Source organism: Ochotona curzoniae, unplaced genomic scaffold (genome assembly GCF_017591425.1).
Source record: "Ochotona curzoniae isolate NIBS_2020 unplaced genomic scaffold, NIBS_Ocur_1.0 contig_409, whole genome shotgun sequence".
NCBI lineage: Eukaryota > Metazoa > Chordata > Mammalia > Lagomorpha > Ochotonidae > Ochotona > Ochotona curzoniae.
The window spans coordinates 132,659-153,222 of record NW_024466121.1 but is presented as its reverse complement, the minus strand read 5'-3'; the positions used below and the strand labels follow the sequence as shown (position 1 = coordinate 153,222).

Here is a 20,564-nt window from a genome sequence, read left to right as displayed (position 1 = left end):
GTATTTTAACATTTTCTGTGTGTAATTACTGTCATACTTATTAAAAACTAACAATTTTTTTCAGAGTTGGCAGTGCATTTTGAATAAAGATTTATACATGCAATGGTAGGGAAATTGTAAGAGTGAATATTTGTACCATTGTTTGGTGTTAAACTCTTTTTTCAATGACCCACCCTCCAAAATCACATTGTACTTTCTGATTAATTTCTCCATTTGTTTAGGAGGATGTGAGAGGAATCAGAATTTGAATTCACTGATTTATTTCTGAGACGCCCACAGCTGCACAGTATCAACGAGGGCTAACCTGGGAGCTGAGAACTGAATGCAGGATTTTTCCTGTGGGTAGCAGAACCCCAGGGCCTTAAGCCATCACCGCTGCTTCCCAAGGTCTGCATTAACACAGAGCTGGAGTCAAGGTCAGAAGTAGGAATGGAACCCTCGGACTGCAGTGTAAGGTAGACGTTCCTTACCTGCTAGGCTGAACACTCATCATGTGTGGGGCTTTTTGTTTGTTTGTGTTTGTCATATTTTTTAGTCATTAGTGTCCACTGGGGTACATTGATCCAATTTTGAATATGTTGTCTGTGAGTTGACAGTAGAATTAAAATGAATCAAACATTGAGAAGAGAATATTTTGGTTGAGGTGGAACGAATGCATCTTATTTCAATGCACTTAATTCAAGCTGGATGCTCCACTCTGTCTTATTTTTAAGATTTATTTGTTTCCATTTGAAGGTGAGAGACACAGACAGGAGGAGGAGAGACAGAGAGATCATCTGTCTGCTCAGTCCCTCCCCAGGTGGCCACCATGGTTGATGCAGCTGATCCAAAACCAGGAGCCAGGAATTTCTTCCAAGTCTCCCAAGCGAGTGCAGGGTCCCAAGGCCTTGCGTCTTCCTGGACTGCCCTCCCAGGCCAGAAGCAGGGAGCTGGATGAAAGAAGGGGCCAACAGGACATGGATTAGTGACCATATGGAATCAGGGGTGTGTTCATGTGAGGACTTTAGCCACTAGGCTACAGCACAGGTCTCTACTCTACCCTTAATCCAGCTTCCTACTAATGCCTCTGAGAAGCAGCTGGTGGTGGCATAAGTACTTGAGTGTCTCCCATCCACATGTGACCTGCAAGGCATGGGGTTGGGCCTAGAGTCAGTCTGACACAGCCACAGCTGTTCAAGGCAATCAGAAGAACAAACAAAAACATTTTGCAAAACATGCTTTTTCCATCATTCTTCCTTTCAAGTACATAGGCACAATTGAACAAAAGCAGTGTAACTCTCTTTCTATCTAGGTTCAAGGTTAGCTTTCCCACAGTAGCATGTACAAAATACCAAGAAATTTTACTGCGAATCATGTACAAGAGGAGCAAGAGGTTCGATGAAAAAAGCAGCCCTGTGGTTTGATTACAAGGTTGTTTGTCTATTTATATGTGTATTTATTTATTTATTTACTTATTTACTGCTTACTCATCTGCCTATTTTAAAGATTGATTTAGAAAGGCAGATATCCAGAGAGAAGCAGATACAGAAAGATCTTCTGCTTTCTAGGTTACTCCTCAAGTGGACTCGACACGTAGAGTGCAGCTGGAGCTCAGCCCATCTGAAGCCAGTATCTGGGAGTGTCTTCCTGGTCTCCCACATGGTTGCTTGCAAAGTGCCAAGGTTTCGGGCTATGCTCCACTGCTTTCCCACGCCACAAGAAGGGAGCTGGATGGGAAGTGGAGCAGCCAAATAAGAACTGGTGCCTATATGGGATCCCTCTGAATGCGAGGAATTAATCTGCTAGACAACCATGTCAACCACAGGTTTAGAGTATTTAAATGATACTTGGAATGGATGTTGTAAGATAACATGTTACATTGCTGCATGCAGTGCCAGCATTTCATATAAGGATCAGTTATACTCTGATGCTCCCTTTCTTTTTTATTTTTTTGACAGTATGTATATATTTATTTATTAATTACATTGCATTATGTGACACAGTTTTATAGGCACTGGGATGTTCCCTTTCTGACCTAGCTTCCTGCTACTGTGCTTGGAAGATAAAATAAACATCTCAATTCCCAATTTCTAGGACACCTGCAGCCCTGTGTAGGATTTGAATGGAATTCCAGGCTCCCGATTTTGGCTGGACCTTGTTTAATCGTTGTGTGGCCATAGGGGAGTGAACAAATGGAGGGAAGATCTCAGTCTTTCTGTGTTTGACTCTTGTACTGTGATTCTCACATTTAAGCCAATGATAAATTGTTTTGAAAGAATTCAAAAGGGCCTGGCATGGTAGCATAGTGGCTAATGTCTTTCTCTTGAATGAGCCAGGATCCTACATGTTGGCCGGTTCATGTCCTGGGTATTTCACTTTTTATCATGTTCCCTGCCTGTGACCTGGGAAAGCAATAGAGGACAGCCCAAAGTCTTGGGACCCTGCATCTCCATGGGAGACCCTGAAGAAGCTCCTGACTCCTGGCTTCAGATCATTTCAGGTCTGCCCACTGTGTCCAATTAGGAGTGAAGCAGTTAATAAAAGCTCTTTCTCTCTCTCTCTGCTTCTTTGTATAAATCTGAATTTCTAATGTAAATGAATAAATAAATAATTTAAATGCAATTATGAATTAAAAAGGTGGTAACTGTACTGTATTCTGTGTAGATTGGAACTGTTTAATGGTTTCAGATGACTCACTGTTAGTTTGAAGGTATGACTCTGATTTTAGACAAATTCTAGTGAGTTTTGATCGGCATGTACTTGAATGCTGTCATCAGGTACAGTGCAGTATTTGAGTACATATATGTCATAAGCTGAGTAAACCAGGTGCCCAGGCTTTTTTAGCACATGGGGTCCTCCGTTGCAGTGTGCTGCATAAGCTTATCATATTGTGAAGTGCAGTCACCACACGCTGGGATGGAACCCTGGATCTTGTTCCTTCTGTTTCAGTTTCTTTGCTAGCTGTTCCATCTCCCTCCTGTCCCCAGGTCTCACTCTTCCCAACCTGGAATAATCACCATCCCAAGTCTTATCATTCATTTCTTGTGGTTCTAATGATTAAAAATTGAAGAACAAGATGAGAATAGATTTGTTTTCTCCTGAGGTCACTGCCTGGCCAACTCACAGCTTTCATGGTGTTTCCTCTGTCCCTGGGCATCCTTAAAGGAACTGAAATTAGTTTGAAGTGGATTCACAGTGACTATCGTTTCTGGTAATCACACTCTTCTTTAAAGTTTTTCTTATTTATTTTTATTGGAATATTAAAAACAGAGAGGATGGGAAACAGAGGAAGATCTCCCATGCACTCATTCACTCTGCAGTGGATGAAGAGGCCAGACCTGAGCTGATCCAAAGCTAGGATCCAGGAGTTTCTTCTGGATTGCTTACATAGGTGCAGGATCTCAAGTCTTTGGGCCACCCCTGACTCTTTTCCCAGGCCACTAACGGGGAGCAGGATGGGGAGTGGAGCATGCGCGAAAATAACCAGTATAAATATTTCATTCCAGCACATGCAAGGTGCGGACTAAAGCCACTAGGCTACCATGCTAGGCCCAGTATTTACCTCCTTAAAAGTGCTTTTCTTGGGCCAACAATGATAGCCTAATAGCTAAGGTCCTTGCTTTATACGTGCTGGGATCCCATATGGGTGTTCAATCTAATCCCGACTGCCCCACTACCCATTCAGCTCTCTGCTTGTGGTTTGGAAAAGCAGTTGAGGACAGGGTTTGGAACTCCGGACTTGTGGAAGACCCAGAAGAGTGTCCAGGCTCTTTGCTTTAGATTAGCTCAGCTCTGACCATTGTGGTCATTTGGGGAGTGAATCAATGGACAGAAGATCTTCCTCTCTTATGTCTGACTTTGTAATGAAAATGTAAAAAGTATTTAAGAAAAAAATGTACTGTTTTATCCTCAGCATGGTGGATTAGCGACTAAGGTCCTTGCCTTGAAGGTGCCAGGATCCTATATGGACGCTGGTTTGAATCTTGCTGGGCATGCTTCGCATCCAGCTCCCTGCTTGTGGCTTGGGAAAACAGTCAAGAATGGCCCAATGCCTCAGGACCTGCACCCAAGAGGCTCCGGCCTCCTGGATTTCGATCGGCTCATATCTGGCCATTGTGGTCACCTGGAGAGTGAATCATCAGACGGTAGACCTTCCTCTATCTTTCCTCCTCTCTGTATATGTGACAATGCAATGAAAAGAAATTTTAAAAAAGGAAAGAAAAGAAAAGAATGTGCTGTCTGTCTCAAAGTAATGTCACATTGGGGATCCAGCCCCCACGGTATAAAATTTAGGGAAACCCGTTTCTGTCTAGAGCAGTTAGAAGGAGCCAGTGATCTGACACAATGACAATTAACTTTGAAGTTTATTTGCTTTTTGAAACTAGCATTATGATTGCTCATGGTTTCATTTTAAATATTATCTCTGTCAGCAGTGCTTCATGCCTAACCGTACCCACACATACCCAGATCACCTGTATAAGCATATATACAGCATTGTGAATATGCTTGATGAACATATGCAGGTCAACATTGGGTAATCCACAAAACATTAAGTAGAAAGAATGATAAAAGTAACATGTGCACTACACAACATTTGTAATTTTCAAAATATACATTCTAAAATTTGAGAAATGAAGCAATGTCCAGACATAATAGTCCTACTCAACAGTCAGCATGAAGGGTGTCTTCCTGTGTCTGTACCTACTACTTTAAATCACAGTTACTGGAAAGTAGTACTTGGGACTAAAGCAAACATGGAATGATGCGTTTCCAAAAGCATAAGCCTAATACCATGGTTGCACAAAAAATGAATCAATGCATTTTTTTGTTCTGTGATAAGCAATTGTAATACTCAAATTGTCAAGTACATGATAAGAGTATTTGTCAACACAGAAGCTGATATTGCCCATGTAGTGAGCTTGGGGTGACATTTGCAAGCGAAAAAATAATATTTATATTGTACTTATAAGATTAAAACATGTTATGTGAATATCATCAAAGCCTCTGAAGCACACAAATCATGAGGATCATTAATGGGATGCATATCACTGAGTTCATTTTTCTTTTGCCTAGTGTGTCCTACTTGTGTGGCAAGTAGAGACATGCAAATTCAGAGTATGCAAGCACTCATGAGAGTGGAAAGGATAAACAGAACTTGCATTCACCAGGTCACTCCCACCATGACCCCAGGGTCTCTATTCCAGGATCCGACAGGTCTTCCAGGTAGATATCAGGGCCTAATTCCTGGCATCATTCCCTGCCATGTCAGGTGTATTTTATACACTGACCAGAAGCAAATGGCGGGTGCAGTATCCAGTGCTCTGCTACCTGGATGACAGCAGTACCAGTAGTGGCTCAAGCTGTCATGTCTCAATGACAACCCTCATTCAAAAACTAGTTTTAAAGAAAAGGGAAAAAAAAATGTTCTTATGAAGATTCTCAAATGGTGCCAGAGAGACAGCAAATGGAGACATATTTGAAGAAAAATCAAGATTTGATCCTGGCAGGGAGACTCCATGTTATTTCAATCTAGGCCTGGTTCCTCCCTCCCCCATGAGGACCAGGTCAAGTGGGAACTGCTCTCCAGGCAGTTGCAACTGAGAACACAGACCTGCGCCTCCTGCTGAGTGCCAGCAGAAGATGACATCAGCACTTTTTCTGTCCTCAGTTGCCTGTTGTCATCACCATGCTCTGCTGAGTGGTGTGAGAGGAATGGGCCCAGGGCCCGCAAGGGTGATGAGGCTCTTATTGAGCATGAGGACACCTGGCTCCCATCTTCACCATATTTTTATTTGAAAGACAGCATTGTAGAAAAAGAAATAGAGACGGAGAGGGATCTTCTTTCTGGTGGCTCACTAGTGCTCATTAGTTGAAGGTGGGCTGGTCCTAGTTAGGAGCTAGGGGTTTCTCCTACCCTCTGATGTGAGTAGAGGGGCCCAGGGACATAGACCATGCTTTGCTGCTTTCCTAGCCATGAGCGGGGTTCTGGAGTGTAAGTGTAGCAGCCACAACTAAAGCAGCACCATATGGGATGCCAGCATTGCAGGTTGATTCTTACCATAGGATTCATGTCCCGTCTTTTTGTATTTTCTTATTAAGATTTATTTTTAGTCCAAAGTTAGATATACAGAGAGGAGGAAAGACAGAGAGAAAGATCTTCTGTCCGATGACTCACTCTCCCTGTGACTGCACCAACTGGTGTTGCACCAGGTCTCCCACATGGGTGTAGGGTCCCAAGGCTGGGCCATTCTTGACTGCTTTCCCAGGCCACAAGCAGGGAGCTGGATGGGAAGTGGAGCTGCTGTGATTAGAACCAGTGCCCATATGGGATCGTTGTGCATTCAAGGCAAACACTTTATCCTCTAAGCTTTGGCGTCTTACCCCAGAAAGAATACATTTCAAGCTATATTGCTGTCATGTATATGGATATCCTATGGGCTAGGGCCACTGAAATGGCAGAGTCACATGTCATTGTGTGTTATTTCTATGTTTCATATATTGTGTGGACAAAATTGCTCTGATGGAAAGATGTTAGCCTTCTACAGATGTTAGCATGAACCTCAAGTGTGTTCCAATGGAAGTCGTTACGTGGAGTCCTATGCAGCTCATTGTAGAAATAGAGAAATGCTTTATACCTCACAATCCTTTCTGTGTAGTGGACATCTTAGTGACAATATGATATTTTGTTTTTTTTTTTAAAGATTTATTTTTATGATTTTTCTATTGGAAAGGGAGATATACAGAGAGGAGAGAGAGAGGAAGATCTTCCGTCCCATGATTCACTCCCCAAGTGAGCGCAACGGGCCGATACTATGCCGATCCAAAGCCAGGAGCCTCTTCCGGGTCTCCCACGCGGGTGCAGGGTCCCAAGCCTTGGGCCGTCCTCTACTGCCTTCCCAGGTCACGGGCAGGGAGCTGGAAGGGAAGCGGGGCTGCCGGGATTAAAACCGGCACCCATATGGGATCCCGGGCGTGCAAGGCGAGGACCTTTAACGTCTTGCGCCACCGCGACGGGCCCTATGATATTTTGTAATTTGTGCAATAATAAGAGTAGTTGTGGAAAAATGGTTGCTGCTTGGCATTCAGATTATTTATTTATTTATTTATTTTTCATTGGAAAGTCAGATTTATAGAGAGGAGAGACGGAACAAAAGCTCTTCTTTCACCTGGCTCACCCTCCAAGTAGCCCCAACATCCAGAAGACGGCCAATGCATGGCAGGAACAAGGAGCTTCTTCCAAGTCTCCCATGTGGATGCAGGGTCCCAAAGTATTTTGCTATCTTTGACTGCTTTCCCAGGACACACGCAGAGTGCTGGAATAAAAATGTAGCAGTCAGGATATGAATCAGCACCCATCTGGTGTCATGGCACATGCAAGGTGAGGACTTTAGCACTAGGTTATGGTGCTGGGCCTAGTCACATTTTAAAATAACTAATAGTTGTTTCCCTGAGTTTGTTCTAGTTTAGTAAGTGCCAGTTATTGAAATTGCTGATATTGCTTCAAGAAAGACTTCCTGGTCCTTGTAAAGCACTACTCTTGCCCAGGGAAGCTGATTGCTTTCGTTTCTCCAGCCATTGTGTCTGCTTCCTGCCTTCACATTACTTAGCACCGTAGGAATCACCAAGGAGACTGGGAACAAGCAAAAAAACTCATCACTCCCTCTGCCCACCTTCTCTTGCAGGTGTAGCCCTGCGGCGTGCTTCATGCTTCCAAGGCTGGAGAACACACGCACACCTTCAGTAAGTTGTTTGTTTACTTCTCACCTTGTTTTACATTTCATTTTAGGAACTGTATGATGGTTTTAAACTAAAATGAAAAGGCAAGTATAAGAAAGAAGGCAGAATTGTCGTAACCAAGACATTGGAGGTGTCAAACTTGTTGAAACTTTCCCATGAGATTTTCTGATGCGATAGCCAAGACATGGTTATTATTACATGATTCAAATGGAAACCAAGAATTTGTTAATGACTGTGGGATATCAAGTTTGAAATGGTGTTTACTGATCATCCTATTTATTTATTTAAAGACTGACTTGCAGCAAGAGAAGGAGAGACAGAGCCAGACATGTCTGCTCTCTGCGGAGTGATTTTCCCATGGTCACAATGATCAGGCTGGACCATGTCACAGAAGAACCAGGAGGTCCATCTGAGACTCCCAGATGAGTCTCCCACCCAAGTGCTTGAGTCATCTCCCACTGTTTCCAATTCACATTGACTTAGAGCTGGATTGGAAGTGACGTAGATGGTAGCTTAGGCTGCTATGCCACAATGCCATTCACTACTGAACGGTGATTTTGCTATTGCAAGGTTTCCTTTTTGTTTGTTTTGTCTTTGAGATTTTTTTAATTTGAAAGGCAGATCTGCACAGAAGGAAAGAAATGGAGAGACATCTCCCATGTGCTGGTTTACTTCTCAAATAACCAGAATGTGCAGAGGTGAGCAAGTCTGAAGCCATGAGCCAGGTGTATTGTCCAGGTCTCCTACTTGATTATAGGAAGCCAAGTGCTTGAGCCGTCCTCCACTTGCTTTCCAGGCCTGTTTTCAGAGAGTGGGGTCAGAAGTGGAGCATCCAGGATGTGAATGCCAGTGAGATGCCAGTCTCTTTATTGGCTAAACCATAAGACTGGGTCCCTGTTCATTCTGTTTGGTTTTCATTTCAAATGCAAAGTTTTTCCACTTGGCTGCAATGGCAAGAGCTAAGCCAATCCAAAGCCAGGAGCCTCTATTGGATGTGGCACACGGGTGCAGGTGCTCAAGAGCTTGAGCCATCCTCCATTGGTTTCCCGGGGCAAAAGCAGGAAACTGGATTGGAGGTGGAACACACAGGACATGAACTACACTGATATGATCAGCTTAGCCCATCAGGCCACAGTTCAGTCCATAGATACTGACTTCTTTCAAAGGAATTGGACAGACCATGAAAATATGACATGCTCCCTGCTTCTGCCAGATGATATCCTGTACTGGTTCCAAAGTTTGTGAGATGGTTAACACCATAGGCAGTCCTTGAGTACCATTTGTAATATTAGCTTCATCATTTTACACTTCAATCAGCATACCTGATTTCCATTTCTCTGTGAACACTTTTGAATGAAGGTCATTGCAATGGGTATGAAGTGGTATCTGATTGTGGTTGCCATTTTCACTCACCTAATGATGAATCATGCTAAGAATCTTCTTGTGCTAATTAGGGTTTTGTTGATCTTTGTAGAAATATCTGTTTAGTTCTTTGCCCATTTTGGAATCTGTTTGTATTGCTTTTGAGCCTGTTCAGTGGTTTCCAGCCAGATAGCCCCAAGAGGGTGCCACCTGAGGGGGTGAGGCGTCAGTGTTCTCCAGCTACAAGAACCAGTGTGGACAGTTTGAGGGCATGTCCATTTATTGTGAAGTGAGCACAACTGCTATGGACTCGGAAAGAAGATGGCAACAGAGCAGTGCCTGACAGGCCCGCCACCCAACAGTGACACTGTAGTTGACTATGAGACATGTGTATCCCTTTAAACCCTCCAATCTTGTCACAGGTCATATTCTGCACACCAGTGCATGCCATGCCTGAGGTTATGGGTAGGTGGGCTGTTAGTCATGCCCAGCAGGTGGTATTTAAGTTCACAGTCATACTACTAGTATAATACAAAATTTTTGGCTTTGCAACTGATGCACAAACTAAAAATTGAGATTGTCCTGTAACTCTACCACTCAGTGACAATGATTTTTTTCAATGTCACAACAATGTTTAATGTTAGGAAAGCAATTCCTAAAACCAGCCCACACTGAATGTGCTGTGATGTGCGAATAGGAGTGAAATCTTGGTAACTACAAATTGGCTGCTAATGCTATTTTTTTTCATTTTTAAATTATATTTTTGACAATCTTTACATAGTAAATTAGGGTAAAAAAGTTTAACTGCTACAGGAAAATGAGTTAAACCATTATTTGCGTATTGTTTCCTTCTTATCTGAGGTAAAGGGGAATTTTAAGGAGAGAAGCCTCACCCAATCTCTGACCCACCCAGGTCCCTTACGTGGGGCATGCTCTGAGAGTCTTGCTCAAGTGGTTTTAATAGTTCAACAGTTATAAATGGCTGTCAGTCTCACAACTTCAAGAATGAAGAGGTTGTGGAAGAACCCACTGATTGATATAGTCCATCATAGAGGCTTGGTTTGCCCAGTTTTTCACTGCCAACATATGGCTGAGGCGGCTGATTAACTTGTTCTGCCCTGTGTCTTTTCATGGCTAGTGTTCTGAATCTGGCATCACCCTGATCAGCTGGTTGTTGCAATTACTGGGTTGGTGGTGTTTCCAGCCCTGTCTTCCACTGGCACCAATGGGTGTTGCAGTCCAGCCTGGTTCTGCCCAGCCCCCATTGGCCGTCACATAAACCAGTGGGATTAGCCTAGTTGGGTGACCCATAATAATCCCCACCAGGCCCACCCCCTACCCTGGTTTGCCAGTCTGTGTAGCAGACTAGCCCAGTATTTCCCCCATCCCATTCAGCTCTCACACATGTCAATGGGTATTGAAGTCTAGTTCCATCTAACCAGCTGCACTATCCAGCCCTCTCGGATGTTGTTGGGTGTCTCTCTGTCAAGCCACCCCAGCCCCTGCCCTGGTTTTTGTGCCCTCCAGTGGGAGTGGTAACCCAACCCAGAGGAACCCACTGTTTCCCTGCCAGGCCGCTCCCACACCTGGATTATGCACTCTCCAGGTGGTTCTGTGGTTTAACTTGACAGAATTAGCCCCCAGTGCCAGCTTCTGACAGCTGATGCTGCGGCTAAGCTCAAATAACCCTCACACACTCTAATTTTTTTTTTTTTTGCACCATGAGGAACCATCAGCCCAGCCTGGCTTTTCCCTAATCTTGTCCACAGGAGGCCCACAGGTGTTGTAGTCCTGCTTAGTCTGGTCTGCACCCATCCCAGCTCACGCTCTCCAGTAGGAGTAGTTGACAAGCAGTGGAACCCCACCATATTCCCTCTGTTGGCTCTACCCTCTCCCTTCCTGGTTCTCATGCATGGTCTGCTCCTGACCCATGGCAAATATATGCCAGTGGGAAACTTTCCATGGCCTGTTCTGGGCTGTTTCCTAGCGTGCGTCTTGCGCTTACCTGCCGGGTCTGTGTCCTGCCAGAGGAATTGCCCAGGCCCCTCCATCAGACCCTCTCACAATGCCAGATTTTGTGCATACCAGGGGGTCCAAGAGCCAGAACTACTCAGTTCACTTCCTGTCCTAGCAGGAACAGTGGCTTTTCCTGACTGGCCTTCAACCCAATCTGGTTCTTACTGTTGGATGTTTCAGCCCAGCCATGGCTCGTCATACCCACATATAGCTCACACATGGCTCAGTAGGGGTTGAGACCTAGCCACATGTTCACCAGCGAGAGCTGTGATTCACAAGGGGAGTATTCCAATTTCCTCCACTTGACCCACTCCCAGACACAATTCTCATATATTCCATTGGGTTTTAGGTCAGTACCAGGCTTAGCCTTGCCTTCCGTTTAGTCTTGTATGAGCAGGTGAATGTTGTATCCTTGTCCACCCCACACCGTATTCAGGTTGCACATTTGGGTGCTGCTGCTTTGACCAGTCCAGACTGCTGTCGATTCATTAACCTGTAATTGTTGGCAGGTTCCTTGGGCACACCTAGTTTAGTCCATCACCCCTTCAACTTTTGAGCTAACCAGTGGAGCTAGAATTTCCAGTGTTTGGCCCTCATATCCCCCACAGAATCTACCCCCTGATAGGGTTCTCTCTTGTGCTACTTAATTCCATGGCCCTGCCTAATGTGACCCATTTCCTGACCCACCATCATGTCAGGTAATAGAATATGATCCTGTTAGACAAGCCTGGAGTCTTAGCTTTTGCATGGACTGGTATTCGATGGTCAGCATTGTTCAGTGATTGCAAGTTCTTCAAAGGAAAAGTTTCTCTGTCGTTGGGAATCTTTAGGATTGATTCACATCCCAGAAGCATACTGGGTTCAGCATGGAGCAACATAAGCAGTGATTCAAAGAACCAAAGCCTTAGAGCAGGCAGCCGGGTGGTCAGCAGGAGGAGCCTGACACCAAATGGCACTGGCCAGCTGGGCACAGCTCATCACGTGCACATGGTGCCTGCAGTCAGGGATCCTAGCATGGAGACGCCACCGCCTGGGACCCACCATCAGCCAGCTGGCTGCTGGAAGTTTTAATCCCCAAGGCCAATGTCGTGCCCCTCCCCAATCATATCCCCTTCCCAGTGATGTCGGCGGGGGGTTCCTGGCCTGCTCAGGCACCCGAAATTTCCCTCCTCAGTATACTCACCCTGAATTGAGCAGTCCTGGGAGCCCAGGCAGGTCCAGGGACAGCCCACCACATGCACATAATGGCTGGAGTCAGGGATCCGCTCATGGAGACTTATAATGTAATCCTTAAGGTACAAGTTTATAAACTTATTTTCTAATTGGTTTTGATTGGAAAGTCAGATTTATAAAGAGATGGAGAGAGAGATCTTCTACCTACTGTTTCACTCCCCAATGGGACACAACGGCCGGAGCTTCTGGAGCTGAGCTGAACTTAAGCCAGGAGGCCAGGGCCTCTTCCAGGTTTCCCACACAGGTTCTGGGTTCCAAGGCATTGGGCCCCTTCTACTGCTTTCCCAGACCACAAGCAGGGAACTGGGAGGGAAGTGAACAGCTAGGATATGAACCATATGTGATTCTGGAGCATGCAAGGCAAGGACTTTAGCTACTAGGCTCCCATGAGGGGCCCTCAGTATATTTATTTATTTTTGCTGAATTTTATTTTGCATTTTTGAGTTTTATGGTACAATTTCTTAGACAATGGAATCCCTAGCTGCCAAACTCCCACCCCTTTACATTTTCCCCAGTTGCTACAATAGTATAGTGCTTCATAAGGAGTCAGGATTCCATAACTCTTTATGTTATTTAAGTATGGCCGAACTTTGCTGGTATAGACAATGTCATTCCAGCAGCCCATTGTCTACACATTTCCAAAAGTTTCATTGTGAGTTCATCTTTGGTTTGGAAGCAGGGATGCCTATTGCATTGTTTCCCCAAATCTGAATATGGTAATCTCTATTTCTTCATCACTATACATTCCCATGAATGAGAAGCCAAAAAGAAGGTAAACAACCGGTATGAATTGGAGCAACAACAAAATGACAGCACCATGAGAAACACACCACTGGGTAACTAACGCATGGGTGACAAAAAGAAAACACAATAGTCCTCTGTGAAATGATGCCACCCTGTAATCCATGAGCTAGTGATGAATTTGGCAAGAGTAAAGAAAGTATTTGCAAGAGTGGAACTGAAATAAAAACACATGGCATGCAGCCAAAGACAAACAAGTAAACAAATAAATAAATAAGGAAATAAAAACAAATAGATAGATAAATAACATTATTGAATGTGTTACTGAAGTTAGACTTTACATGATGGGTTCCTTCTATCAGAGAGAACATTTGGCATTTGTTCTTTTAGGATTGATGTATTTCTCTGAGCATAACGGTCTGTAGCTGGGAACATCTTGCTGAAAATGGTATAATTTCATTCTTTATTCCATGGAGTAGATGTACCACTGCTTCTCTACCCACTCCTCTTTGGATATGCATCTGGGTTGTTTCCATGTCTTTGCTATTGTAGATTATGCTGCTGTCAATATAGGATTATATATCCCTTACTCATATGCAGGTTTCATTTCTATTGGGTATATTCCTATGAGCAGGACAGATGGGTCATTTGCCATGTTTATTTGCAATTCTCCAAGCTTATTACCACAATAGTAATACTAGCCTACACTCCTACTAGCAGCAAAAGAGTTTACCTTTCTCCACACATCCATCCATGCCAGCAGCTTTGTTAGGAGAGTTTTAAATGTAGCCAGTCATGGAGTTAGGTGGTATCTCAATGTGGTTTTTTTTTTAATCTCCCTGATGGCTAGGAGCCTGAGCATCTTTTCATGTCCGTTAGCCATTTGAATTTTGTGTGTGTGTGTTTGTGTGTATTTTTTTTTTGACTGTTCCTTTCCTTTGACCATTTTTTTTCAACAGGGTTTCTTGTTGTTAGTTAGGTTTTTTTTTTCGTTTTGTTTTGTTTTGATTTGTTTAATGTACTGGATTTCTGAAGCTCCTCTGTCACTCGTGTAGTGTGGAAAAAATTTCTCCCAATTCTGTTGGTTGCCTCTTCACTTTGTAATTGTTTCCTTTGCCATACAGAAGCTTTTAAGTTTGATGTAGTCTTATTTGTTCATTTTGGCTTTGACTACCTTTGCTTTTGGTGTCTTTTCTAAGAAACCTTTCCTGTTGCTATATCTTGGAGTGTGCTTCCTATGTTTCCTTTAAATAGTCTCATGGTTTCTGGGAGTAGATTTAAGGCACTGATCCATTTAGGAATTTCCACGGGGTTTGGCCCTCATATCCCCCACAGAATCTACCCCCTGATAGGGTTCTCTCTTGTGCTACTTAATTCCATGGCCCAGCCTAATGTGACCCATTTCCTGACCCACCATCATGTCAGGTAATGGAATATGATCCTGCTAGACAAGTCCTGAGCCTTAGCTTTTGCATGGAGTAGTGTTTGGTATATCAGTCTTATCTATAAACATCATCTGGTCCCTCTCCTCCAACCTACTAGGTCTCATTTCCCTTGCTAACCTTCAAAGGAAAAGTTTCTCTGTCGTTGGGATTCATTAGGATTGATTAACATCCCAGAAGTACAGTGGGTTTGACGTGGAGATACCTAAGCAGCAATTGAGAACCCAGAACCTCAAAACAGGCAGCCAATCCCATCTGCTGAATCCCTTCCCAAATCCTATCCACTTTGCCATGATGGCAGCGGGTTGGGCCTGGGCACGGACCGCCCTACAAACGTCCCCCTTCGGTTACTCACCGTGAACGGAGCAGTCTCTGGAGTTCAGGCAGGCACAGGGACAGGTCACTGCGTGGACCTGGCTGGTGTTACCCTCCCCACTGCTTCACCACAGAAGATGGATGGAGCCCGGAGAACTTTACCATTTCTCTGCTTCTGGCTGGTGCAAATAGTTCAGTGAGATTGGCAGATCTCAGACTGCATTCGCCTCCTGAGCTCCCTGTGTGAACCCAAGTTCCCACCTGGTTGACACAAGAGCCAAGGAGAGTCTGCTGCTGGATCCGGATCACTGTAGTCTGGATTGCTGCTTGCCAGCCACTGGTGGGTTTTCCTGTTCACTGCAACACTGCTTTGCCATCACCAGCACATTCTTGTGTCCAGGGTGTCTTAGGGATGCACCCTTCCTGCTGTCTGACCCCTAATTTTCCCCAGTACTCTGCTTCCTGTGCTTCACCCTGTCCAAAGATGCTCCATCAGCCCAGATGTTTCTGTACCCTATGCTGTGCCTTAAATTTATTTTTAAAATAATTTCTAATTTAATTCCATGTGATCAGAGAAACTACCTAATGATTTTCATATTTTGGCTTTTACATCTTGGACTTTTCATGTGTCTTGAATTTTTTTAAGGATTATACAAGAAGAAATAGAAACTCTGGACACAAAGATCATTCCCAATTTTCCCTAAGCCTTGAAGCATACCATCCTTATCATCTGTGTTAGTATAATCAAAATAAAGGTATAACAAAAAAAAATTCATATGAAAAGATTTTTCTTTATTGGAAAGGCAGATATATGAAGAAAAAGATTCTCCCTAAGCTAGTTTACTCTCAAAGTAGCCACAATGGCTGGAACTGAACCAATCACAAGCTGGTAGTTAGGAGCATCTTCTGGGTCTCCCGTACAGGTGCAGGGTCCAAAGGTTTTGGGCTCTCCCAACAGTTTCAAACGTTCTCCATCAGAACCTCTTCCAGTCCCAGATCTTGCAAACACTGATGTGTCCGCAAGCCAGCCCACCTTACTCCACCTCCTGTCCTAGCAGGAACAGTGGCCTTTCCTGACTGGCTTTTAACCCATTCTAGTTCTTCCTGTTGGATGTGTCAGACCAGCCAATCCTGGTACACACCCAGACACAGCTCACACATGGCCTAGTAGGGGCAGAGACCTATCCTAGCTTGTCTTTCAGCCTACCCTGGTCCTCCTGAGCTCCAGTGGGTGTGGAGTCTAGCCTAGCACAGTGGATCCAGGCCCAGTCCACACTTGCGCCAATGAAAACTGCAGCCATATCCAGACCAGACACAGCTCCCACTCTGGCCCCCACACTCACCAGTGAGAACCTCAACTCAACCACGATGTCCCCTTAGCTTCCCAATCAGGCCTGTTCCCAGCCGTAGATTGCATACGTGCCAGTGCTTGCTCTAACCCATGTAAGCATAGTCCCTTCCCTGATTTGGTCTTTGCCTTAGATTCTGTATCCTGGCCTGACTCGGCGTGCCCTGGTCTCAATTGTTCTGGCAGGTGATCGAACCTGGCTGTGCTCAGTCTACTCCCATCCCTGGCTCATGTAAACAAATATGTATAAGAGCCTAGCTCAGCATGACCTGTGTTCCAGCCTGGTTTCTGTTCTTGCTGGTGAGCCAAGCTTTGCTTAGCCCTGCCTGGTTCACACCCTTCCATAACCAACCCACACATTAGCCAACAGTTGGAACTACTTTGCCCAGGTTGCCCAACCCCTTGTCCTGGACCATGTGATCACCAGTGGCAGTTATGACCCACTAGGTTAGTTTCCCAAGTTCCCCTACTTGGGCCACTCCTAGACCCAGATCTCATACATGCCAGCTGCTGTTACGTCCTTGCCCAGCATAGTGTCCTTCCATCTTGGCTTTGTATGAGCTGGTGTACATTGCAGCCTGACCCACCCCACATCCTGTTTAAGGATGCACATTTGAGTGCTGCAACTTGGATCTGGCCATCCTAATCTTGGTCCCTGTACCCAGGAGTGATGATAAGTTGCATGGTCACACCTAGCTAAGCCCATTTCTACCCCAACTCTGAAGCTGACCATTGGGACTTGTATTTCCACAGGGTTTGACCCACCCCCCCCCCACCCTCCCACACACACACACAGAATCTACCTACTGACCTGGTTGTTTTGCATTCTGGTTAGTATTATAGCCCTGCCTAATGTGACCCATCTTTTGTTCCGACATTGTGCTAGGTACTAGGATCTAGCCCTGCTAGACTGGACTCCAGTCCTAGCCTTCACATTGACTCTGTGGGGTTGCTATTCTTTGGTGATAACAAAACCTACATAGGACTGACAGGCTGGTGTATCAATCTCATCCATACAGATCATCCAGCAGCCAGGCCCCGAACCTCTCACCACCGAGGCCCTGAAATCAAACTCTCTTAGGTACCTCCACCTCCAATTTCTCTGATTGTCTTTCTTTCTTTCTCGCTGGTTTTCAAATAAATAAATTTTTGAAAAACAAGGAGACAGAAAGCCCACAAATATGAATGAATGAATGAAGGTGTTGTTCCATGAGGAAATATTAATTTTTGAGAGATTTTTTTTAACAGTCTTATGGGCTTTTTGGGTTTGCACATTCTTAAAATCTACTGAAATCTGCAGTTGCAGGTATTCACACTCTTTACAATTATCCCACAGCACTAAATCTCAAGTGCTTTCATCACAGTGTGTCATATCAATGGAGTCCTTTCTCACAACACATTTTTGCACTCTCGGAGAGATAAGATGAATAAATCTTCATAAGTTTCTATATTGCACTTAAAAATTGTTGAATATTATTAAATGAATAACAAAAACATTGACTTATTCAAATGTGAAAAGAAAATTCTGCACATTCCACAGATATTCTGCTATAGTTTTAATGTTCTGTATTTGTAAACTGGTGTGATTGACATATTTGTATTCATGATATTTAGAGCCTTTTTCTCTTGAACTATGATGATATTCTTTTCCTTTTAATCACTTAGAGATTAAGAGCTTGAATGCAATGTAAGTTTAAAATGCTATTTCAAATGTTAATTCTGTTTTTTAAAATTCTGTATATAAGCTATATTCATTCTTTTTCTAATAAAATGAGTAAATAGATAACCAGAGAAAAGCCTGCTAACTTTAGATTAAAATTAAAGGGCTTCACAAACATGTGCAAAAGCAGTGATGCTACAACATGGCCTTTGCTGTATGTGTATATGTATATGTATATATACTGTTCAACTGGTTGATTGTGAGTGGCTGATATTAGTTATTGTTACAAAAAAATAGTTTTGTATGAGGCTGAAGTTTGGTTTCCTTCTAAGCCACAGTTCACTATGAAGAAATTAAAATTTTAGTTTAATTTAAATGCAATTCCATATAAAAGCTAAATAAAAAAGTACAAATGGTTTTAATAGGTTCATACTAAAAATTAAAAAATAATGGCAAGGGATACTTATATATCTTTATTTCCAATGTAAGATTTAAGAAATATTTACACATTTATACATGTCTCTTCCTAATCCAATCTAACAGGTTATTTGCCATGTGTTTGTGTGAGTGTGTGTGTCTGCAGATTACAAAGTTAATCTTATTTAGAATTGTTGTAGGAACCAATCTGATACAGAATCATAATGGAATTGTAGCTTCAGAATTGCAGAAATACTGCAGAACAACATATTATTTTTACCCTATGTTGCAATATAGATTGTAAATTTAGCTGCATCCACACAAGTTGCAAGTTAAACAAGCACAAAAAAAAAATTGCACTCAGCTTACTATTACAGGCACTGAGTTAATAGTTTGGCTCAGTGTTAAAGAGATTGTTTAATTTAATTTTATTAAAAAGCAGAACGGCAATCATAGGGACAAACTGAGTGTGATGTCTTCCTCTTGCAAGTTTATTTAAACAATGCCCTCAAAAGTTCCTTAGATTCAAAATATTTCGAGAAAACAACCTTTAAGAGAATAATAAGGGATATTCTATTGTAGTATTGGAGTTGCACAAGTAATACAGGAGAACTTATTTTTGTTTTGTTTTTACTCTGTAGACTGTACATTAAATTGCATCCATTAAAGTTGCAAATTAAATATACATACAATTCACCGTCAGTCTTTGTATTTGATGATCCAGAACTGAGGAGACATGTACTTTATAGGTGTTGGTGTCATTTGAAGATGTGGCTGTGGACTTTACCCAGGAGGAATGGCAGCACATGGACAACACTCAGCGGACCCTGTACAGGGATGTGATGCTTGAGACTTATAACAATCTGCTGTCCTTGGGTGAGTGAAAATCTGTCATGCCCAAACAGAACACTTCTTTATGGTTGACAAATGAAAGGAGAGTTTCTGAAGTCCCATACTAGGTAAGACTAAGTAGTGATGTCACAAAATCTACATCATTTTCCACGAACAGGTTACAGCTTGACAAAGCCTCATGTGATCTTGAACCTGGAACGAGATTTAGCACCATGGACAGTGGACAAATCTACACACCAGAGACTTCCAGGTAGGTGAGCACTTAGTGGGCATTGAAGTTGACACATAGCTCATTAAAGGTGGACTGGAACCCTTGCCTTTTGTTTTTGTTTTTGTTTGTTAAAGTGTCCTCCCAGAGGATAACTGTTGAGACACAGGAGTTCCATAATCCTCATGTGTAGGTTTACCCTAGCAATGCCTTTCAAAACTTGTTGGCAAGTCACCCTACAGCTAGCACTACTTATTGCTCTTTTCATGATCCCTAGCACTTGAATCATCATCTGCCACCTGCCAGATACATTCTCAGGAAGTTGTGCTTGAGTCAGACTACTCAAGCCAAGACAGATTGGTGCTCTTATGGGATGTAAGACATCCCAAACCTTATGTTGAGTTTTTGTGCCATATTTTCACTGCTATCCTGCATCAACTTAAAATGCACAATTCCAAGTAATTGAAATTTGCATTTTAAAAAGCCATTATGTTAATGCATTAATAAAGAAGTAATGCTCATTATTTATGCTCATAAATGTCCACATTGCACTAATGTTAAAATATGCTGTATTTAAAATGGCAATAAACCTCATTGGCTGTAATTGAGCCTTGTAACAGAAAAACTTAGATGAGCTCCATGGAGATGGTTACTCTTTTCCTCATTTCAGATTCCTACAGACAGAATGAACTGCTTGGAGCGAATCAGGAAAGTCAAGAAATAATCTTCAGGCAAGTTGTAATCACAAAAATTTTATAATACCCGAAAAGAGAGTTGCCCAAGATGACTTTTTTCTTAAGATATACTTATTTTTATATTAAAGTCAGACCTACAGAGAGAAGGTGAGAGAGGAAGATCTTCCATGCATTGATTCACTTCCCAGGCAACCACAACGGCTAGAGCTGAAGTGAGGAGCACGGAACCCATTCCAGGACTCCCACACCGTTCCGCAATCCCACGGCTTTGGTTGTCCAAACTATAACTGATCTGCCAATCTCAGAGCACCATCTCCCTAAACATCTCCATCCTTCATCTCACTTCTAATCCTAACTCACCCTCCCACATATCACATTACCCAATAACACTTCCAAACTGTTCACTTTTATCCATTATAACCCCTACTCACAATCATAATCTCTCCCAATACCATCCACCTCAAACCACAACCTAAACCCCCCACAAACACACCAATCACAACCAAATCCTCCCCATATACCCCCTCATTCCCATCCAAAACAAATTTTTTTTTTATTA

At 43.2% G+C, this 20,564-nt stretch overlaps 1 long non-coding RNA gene across 1 annotated transcript; it reads left to right on the top strand.

Moving 5' to 3' along the window:
• Window positions 1-1,353: 1,353 nt before the first annotated feature.
• On the top strand, window positions 1,354-19,130 carry LOC121159198. Its single transcript, XR_005884320.1, has 3 exons — window positions 1,354-1,410; window positions 7,662-7,719; window positions 19,000-19,130. It is a non-coding gene; the product is annotated as an uncharacterized LOC121159198 (long non-coding RNA).
• The last annotated feature ends 1,434 nt before the right edge of the window (window positions 19,131-20,564 follow it).